Source organism: Phoenix dactylifera, chromosome 3, assembly GCF_051530095.1.
Source record: "Phoenix dactylifera cultivar Ajwa chromosome 3, Ajwa_hap1_PhDact_Kaust_v1.1, whole genome shotgun sequence".
Taxonomy (NCBI): domain Eukaryota; kingdom Viridiplantae; phylum Streptophyta; class Magnoliopsida; order Arecales; family Arecaceae; genus Phoenix; species Phoenix dactylifera.
In genome coordinates, this window is record NC_143192.1 from 15,215,563 (window position 1) to 15,224,039 (window position 8,477).

Sequence of the window (8,477 nt, forward strand, 5' to 3'; positions counted from 1 at the left end):
CGCAGGAATAGCAATGATGGTGGTAGAGGCAGCAGCAGTATGATGTTTGGCGGTGATGGCCAGAGCAGTTGTGGCGGTGGTGGTAGGAAAGAGAGGGATAAATAGATCTGTTTCTCTTTTTAAAAGAGTTATTTTTAATATAGATTTTTTGTTTCTGAAAAATCAAAATAGAATCTTTTAGAAATAAAAAATAGGTTTCTCTATCAAATAGGTTTTTGTTTCAATTTTCATGTTTTGTTCAACGGTACCAGAGAGAGCTTTAATATACTTGTTATTTAGATTTCCTGCTATTGTATCGGAGATCTTATTAAACTTTTCAAAGCCTGACAGAGATGATGTTGGCGGTGATGGCCAGAGCAGTTGTAAAAAGATCTGTTTCTCTTTTTAAAAGAGTTTTTTATAATATAGATTTTTTGTTTCTGAAAAATCAAAATAGAATCTTTTAGAAATAAAAAATAGGTTTCTCTATCAAATAGGTTTTTGTTTCAATTTTCATGTTTTGTTCAACGGTACCAGAGAGAGCTTTAATATACTTGTTATTTAGATTTCCTGCTATTGTATCGGAGATCTTATTAAACTTTTCAAAGCCTGACAGGTGATCTTTATGCATCGCAAAAAGAAAAAGAAATGAATGGAAAAGAAATTAACTGGCTGCGGATTTGCGTTACTCTATGGGTCAAGAAGTTTTGGAGGCCTTCTTAGGTCCGGCTGCCCTTGTTCTGCGGCTGTGGGTCACTTATCATTTTCACTGTTTGATATTTTTTAAGAGTTGGCCACGACTTTGGTTGCTGAGAAAGTCTGAATAATAAAAATTTCTATTATGGAAAATGGAAGGAAAAAAACTATTGTTTAGTTGCAGTAGAAAGGTCAAGAAAAAAGTTGAAAATTTTTTCTTGTTTGATAGAATAGGTGTTATGTTAACTAAATCATTATTTAAAGTTATTTTATTTTATTTTATTTTATTTTTTAAATCTCTATCTCTTGGAGAGGAAAAATTTAACAGTGGTTGGAGAAAATTCTGATTCCAAATTTGGTATATATTTTTTTCTTGGCAATCAAACAGAGCCTCGGTGTTTAAATTTATTGCGATGGAGTGAGTTTTTCACCCTCAAAACTAATTCTTTGATGTAACTATAACTATTAAATGTTCTGGATTATCCACAATTTTATAGCTACGAGAACAAAAATTCATCTTATGTTTTTTGAAAAATAGAAGAAGAAAAGCCTTCTTCATTCGAAAAACAAAAATCTGTTAAAAAAAAAGAAATAGAACTGGAATTGGCACATTCATTCTTTTTTTGGCAATTTTTTGAGATAGGAGTTTGAAATTAATGCTGTTTTATATCACATAATCCACAAAGCATCATGTATCAAATGAACGATGTTAATTGGGAAATATATGAAGATGGATTTCTAATATCTTTCATTTGCTTCCATTGGCATTTCGATGGACTATTGGGTTCACAGTTTGCATTGCACCTGATGTACATCCCATCTGACTAAAGATCCACACATCTATATATCCTTTTCCTCGCCGTGGTGCTAGGTAAGAGAGAAGATGGTCAGACATCCATTTTGATTGTGGATATATACTCGATCTAGAAAATTCAATGCATGCATGCATGCATGCATGCATGCATGCATAGAAAAAGCACTGTTCTCAAAATTGGTTATTATTTCCGAGTATCATTATGAGCACCCTATCTTATGTGCATCATGTAACATGCCATAATTTCTTATGTTATTATGCTGAAAAGATTTGAGCATGGAATTTTGAATTCCAAACCAGCCCACCCAGCAATACTTTATGGAAGTTAATGGAATAGAATGATTGGTCACAGGAAAAAAACCTTATTCCGCATGCAAAATATCCCAAATATACATAGACATGCCTGTGTTCCTCTTATTTCCATATCATTCCTCCAAAACATATGGTCGGGTTTTGGTCTTTGGGATTATGCTGCACGCCATGTGTTCCCACATTTTAATTTCCTCTCATACTCGACCTTAGTTTAGATTGATTAGAGGACTGCCCGGATTCCTTTTCATGCCTCGAGTAAGAGAATTTAAAATATGTTAAGTAGACATGAAAAAAAAAAGAGAGATGAGAATCAAAAAGAATGAATTAGATAAAAGGAAAGGAAAAAATATTGATCTTTATCCAATCCCATTTCGTATCTCTTCGATATACCAAATGATTGACTAGGCGAAGCGTCAAAGAGATGAGCTAGATTAGAATAAAAAATGGATCGACTTCCATTGATCCAAATAAATATACCGTGACACATTTCATGCACAAAACCAGAAAAAAAAAAACTTACGGCAGGCATCAAAGAGAGAGACTAGATTAGAAAGTAGAAAAGAATCCACCTTCATTCAATCTGATTTCATAGATATTTGATATGAAACTAAGATTTAATTTGGAGATCAATTTCACTTAAGAAACCTAAATCTAAAATTAGAGGCTACTCTCTTTTGGCGGTATCTTGCAAACTCTTCTTGGTGGTTGCTGGTAGTTATTTTCTGGAATAACTCCTTATTGTCCTATTAACTACTCTTGGATAGTTAATTCTTTCAACTAACTACCCAAATGTAGCCTCCTGTAGGTGTCGCAAGTGGCAATTATAATCTAATTACATATTATCCATAAATGATTAATTGAACCAAGGTTGACATACTGTCATTAACTATCTATTGTAGTTGAGAATTTTACTTTTTATAAAAATCAATACCCCATTTAGCTTAATTAAAATGAACATATATATTGAGCCAAAAAACATAAGCCAATACTTATTGATTGACTATAAAAAATATTGACCAAAGTCTATCAGCCATGGTAGTGGATAATTAGAGACACATCTTATTTAGTGTAGGATATATGCACTGTGAGTACCCACAGCATTGCACCAGTTCTTACTAAAGGAGCACCCATAATAGCCAAACAAGGTAAAAAAAAATAACAAAAAATGATTTTGTACGATCAATTGTCATCTTTCATGCTATTGTTTGTAGTCGACATGAAGAAATGTTTTGATCAATAAGTATTTTTTGGTCAATTGGCTATTCTAGTTAATTGACCTTTCCTTGTCTTGGTCCATTTAATGCTTTCAATTGCCTAGTAATTTCTGGCCTTAGTTGTTCAATTTTGTTGAATGGCATACTCTGGTCTTGGTCAGTTGAACCTAAAAAGTTGATTTTGATGATGCAAAACAATTGAGTCAAGAGTTGACTAATTTATTTGCTTTGAGTTTATGTGATAAATTTCAGAAAGTAAAGAAGAAAGCCTTCAACCACTCTCAAAAGAAGATTAACTCCACATCAAGAAGCTAAACTCCAAAAAACTATGAAAATATTTATTGGAAGCTCACATATAAGCATAGAAAATTTCATTCTGAGCTGCCACTAGAGTCGACCCCAAGCTTGCAATGAGTCGACCTTAGTACACTGTCGCTAACTGATACACCTTCACGAGCCAACTCCAACGGATCGCAAGTCGGCCGCAGAGCAGTCTTAGAGGACATACAAGTCAACCAATAGAGTGGTGAAGCGTATTCAAATCAACATCATAGAGTTGGTGAAGCGTATTCATAAGCATTCAAGTCAACCAACAAAGTGTAGCTCCATTTATTATTTTGTATTTATTGTCCTAGAGTTGTATTTACTGTATCGATATTTAATTATTTTTATTCTTTACTGTAACAAGTTTTAGGGATTGAAACTTGAGAAAGGTCCATTCAAATCTGAAATTGGATTGTGTTGAGCCTAGGATAGGCTCGGAAGGAAGGTTTTGGTTCATTGCCTAAAAAATCAACTGGATTGGTTGTGAACTTGGAAAACAATCAGTTTAGATTTTAGTTGATTAACCTAAAAAAATTAATTGAGTTTGGTTGTGAATCTACAAAATAATTGGGTTGTAGTATGGGTTATAGATTTTAGTAGAATTTTCAAGAAAAAATCTTGGAGAGTGGATGTAGGTACAGGGTTAGCACCGAACTATTATAATTTTTTTTGTATTTGCATTGCTTGATCTTTTTATCTTTATCTTCATTTCTTTCACTAATTAATCACTTGCTGGAATTTATTTTTCTTTATCAAGCATTTAATTCTTCTGCATTGTTAGTTAAAGTTTTTGAAAAACCTAATTTACTTTTCCTCTTGGGCTGTATAGTTGAGCAACATTGTCGATCAATCATTATTAGTTAATTAGCCTTCTTTCGCTTGGATCTTTCTTTTTTTATGATATAGATTTGTAGTTATTTCTAGCAATTACTATCATTTTTTAGTAGTTTCATGACTCGGCAACTCTTTTCGTAGTGGTTGCTAGTGGTGACATGCAGAAATAACTCATCCTAATTGCTTCTCTTGGATAGTCAATTCAAGCAAACATCTATCTAAACGTAAGCTCTTGCATGTGTCACAAGTGGCTAAAATTAATCTATCATAAATAATCAATTAGATCAAGATTGATATAATGTCATTGACTATTTATTGTGGTTTGTCGATCTCTAATACTTCATTTTATAATAAGCTCCATGCCACTGAAGTCTCCTTTCTCTCCTTTCTACCCCTTCTTCCCTCATATAAAACTTTATGCATAGTCCCAATATGATGATAAATATATGAAATATTTGAATTAATAGAAGAAATTATGATGTGTAAGGAGATTGTAGATTGAATTGTCATTCTAATGTGAACAATATATCACAAATGACATGGTTGCAATATTTTATGTAAACATTTGATTTTCACGGTCCCTACCTTATGACGGTCCATTACTAACTTTTCAAGAAACCAAGGGAGGCAACTTGAATATAAAGATGTGTAACTCTTGTGGTCAACTTATGTTGGCTATCCATCATGGTTGATATGCACAGTATTAAAGATGCAAAATTTTCTTTATATTGTTGTAATTCATGCTTTGTTTCTTCTATTTGTTACAATGACATTCATAATATTGGTTAGCAATTTTGAACTATAGAGGAAAGGAAGATCCTCATCAGCTTCTCCCTCTCCCTCCCTCTCTCCCTTGGTCTAGCTACATACTATATATATAAAGGTGTATCAAGCATATTTGTCAAGTTACACATGTTATCTATTAAGGTTAATGTGCACAATGGCATATAAGGTGCATATTATATAGTATTGTGTGCAAATTTCTTCAAAAGATGCACAACTTATGTTATCATGCTAAGCAAGTTTTTCTATAATGATTAAACTATGTAATAACAAGTAAAGGTATGTGTACAATATATTAAATTTCAAAAATATTCTTAAAAGATCCACAACTTTTACTTCACACTATGCGAGTATTTCATAGCCCATAATCTGCACAACTTGCATTGAAGTTATGTAGTGTTCAGTAAAATGATGCACAATTTTTTTTGAAGCTATGCAACAAGTTTGTTGTACATCTAGTATGTAGACATATGTAAAATATGGATAAAGATACTTCTTAAAAAATGATGCACCATATTAAATCTTGACAAATTGGATGGTCAAAATTTTCATACTCCAACTTAAGGGAGATTGTTGGAAAGACTAATGATAATCTTGTCATCTCTACTATCACGGGTATGTTTGTTATCTTTCTATTTTAAATTTCTATAATTCAGATTGGTTCAATTCACCAAATAGACAAAGTTAGGGAATAAGAGAGGCCAAGGAAAAGTCAATAATTTATGAATGGCTATTTGAATAGAGAGAGGAGAGAGAGAGAGGTGGGGTGATAGGAGCAAACTTAATAAGGTTTTCTATTTTTTTCCTATTGAGAAAGGTTGTTGGAACAATGAACACAGGAAGATGGAAGAATCTTTAAAAATTCAGAGAAAAAATATTAAACATTTCAATGATATATTGTACATATTTTTATATGCCACTTGTGTATATTAACTTTTTAGGGATGAAAAATTTGACAGTCGAAGTTGTTCACATTTATACATGTTTCACTTGCCTAATTTTTATAAATTTATAGACATGTTGATTGGAAATAGGTATAGCAAGTAAAAGCAACATACTTTTTCTTTTTTCACAAATCATATTAATGTTAATGTGGATCTAATGAAGTTTATCATGTAAACTATCAGCTTTTAAGCCCCCAACCTATTTCTTAAAAAAATGGTACCTTTTCTTTTCAAATTGAAATTAGAAATACTAGGGAAAGTTGCTGTTGATTAGTTTGTGGATTTAATAACAATGAAAAGTTACTTTCAAATTTGGGTGATAAGAAAAACCATTAGCATCTACAATAGTAGCATTTTCTAAGCACTCTACTGCACTTATTCCAACATTTGAACTCTAGAATGCACATAAATGAAACCATGAATAAATTTTAAATATCTTGGCCTAGAAGTTGTTAAGTCTCTTTGTGATTGTACTAGACACCGGGATTGCCACCCGTCCTCCACTAAGGTTTAAGAAAATTAGGAGACCATATAAGTGCTTAATTGAATCAAAGAAAATAGTATAGAAGAGAACAACATCCCTTTTGATACTAAATTGATTTATAGAATTCACTATTACTCTTAATTGAATCATACAAAAAATAGTGCTTAATCATATAGAAATAGTGCTTCAATTTCTATTGATTTGCATTGCTTTATAATTTTCTTAAAAAAGTTTGTATAAGACTTTTATCCTCTTAATGTTAAAATCTTTTAAGATTTGAGAAATTCTCCTTTAAAATTTTGGTTATTTCGTACTACCATAATTCTCCCTCTTTTTGTCAAAATCAAAAAGTTATGATGACCATATAAACACATAAAAGTGAAAGTAAGAGACTGAAAGGAATTATTATGCTAAGAGGCATATACACAAAAGATGGAAGTGAGAATTCCACAAGATACAATTAAGACAAAATCACATATAAGTTCAATAGTACATAACCATATATACATACAAAGAAATAACTTCATGCAAAGAGTCATACAAAAAGATAACTTCATCATATTCTTCTTTTAAGAGCTCATATAAGTTGAAATTCTGAAAACCCTAGGAGTCTGTACAAAAAGAGGATAGAGGTTTCCTAGGTGACTAATCAAAAGATAAGGATGAAGATGAAATGAGCTTTGATAGGTACAGTGAATGGCAGATCTTCTAGATCTAGAGGCTAATGGTCTAGAGGGTCTAAGTTGAGCAAAAAAAGGATGAAAGGGTCGATTGGCTCTCATCTTCTGAGTGAATACCCCAAGCACTTGGATGATAGCAGTGAGAGAATCGATCTATCTCCTTGACTCATCTCGAGCGTCCTTGATCATACTATGAATCTCGCTCCCCAACCTCTATGCTTCAGCAGTGAATCTCCTCATGTCAACCTGGATAGAGGTCTGCACAAATCTCGCCCCACTCTCGATATCGGCAACCTCCTAAGCTAGCTACTCACCAAGAGATGAATATCTCAGATGTCATGCCTCAAGTCCATCACCATTTGAGTTAGAGTGGAAACACAAGTCTCCACTATTTGATTAGTAGGTAGTGCACCACACAGGTGCCCTCTGCTCTCCTTTCTTGAAGGCTTCAGATGCTGTCAGTCCAGTAATCACCTGCTCCATTATAGATCTCATCTGATACTCATCCAATTTGGCAGTATAAGTTGTGCTGCTCTCTGAATGTAGAGGTTAAAAGTCAAAAGATGCAGAGAAATCTCCAGCTCCATGCTGCAATAGAATCTCCGGTACTACAAAAGGCATCGAGGGCAGTCGGGTCGATATCCTTAGCAGGCTCACTGGGTTCGGCCTCTGGATGATAGTGCTCATCTCCTCTAGTCTCATCATGCCTACGACCTCCATGATGACGCACTCATTGACCGTCAATCTTATTGTATCCCATCTTGTGTAGTGAGCAGTCATTGTAGGCGTCGTGTGCAACAATACTCTTGAGGTTTCTTTCTCGAGCTCAACACCATATTTCCTAAATAGTAAGGTCAATATTATGCCATAAGATAGAGATATCTTCGACGTACTCACTGCCTTATGCATTTGGCAGAACATAAGTGCGGAAAAATTCGGGGGATACTTCCTAAGAACATGAAACATCACCATAATATTTCTTTCAGATACAAAATCAAAATTTTCCAACTTGAAAAAGAATATTCTACTGATCATGTGATGAAGGAGCCTCATCTTCATAGACAACTGACTAGCATTGACTTCCTCTAGCTCACCAATGTCCTCACATCCCAAAATGTGTTGGAGTCCAATCCTATGCTCGTCTAGACGGCCTACAGAAGATCCATCAGTTAGCATTCGAAGAAGCCTCCTCAAACTCAGCACATTAGAAGAATCTGAGTCCCCTTGTTTGTGGAATCCAAGCTTCATACGCCAAACTTCATGTTTCCACTGAGATTTCTGACTAGGTTGGGGTAAGTAGGGACATCCAAAGAGAAAACAAACTTCCATCTTATCTTTTTGAACTTTCTCCCGATAGAGAAACCTTCTCCCGATAGAGAAACCCTCTTGTTCCAAAAAATAAAAGTCCACCTT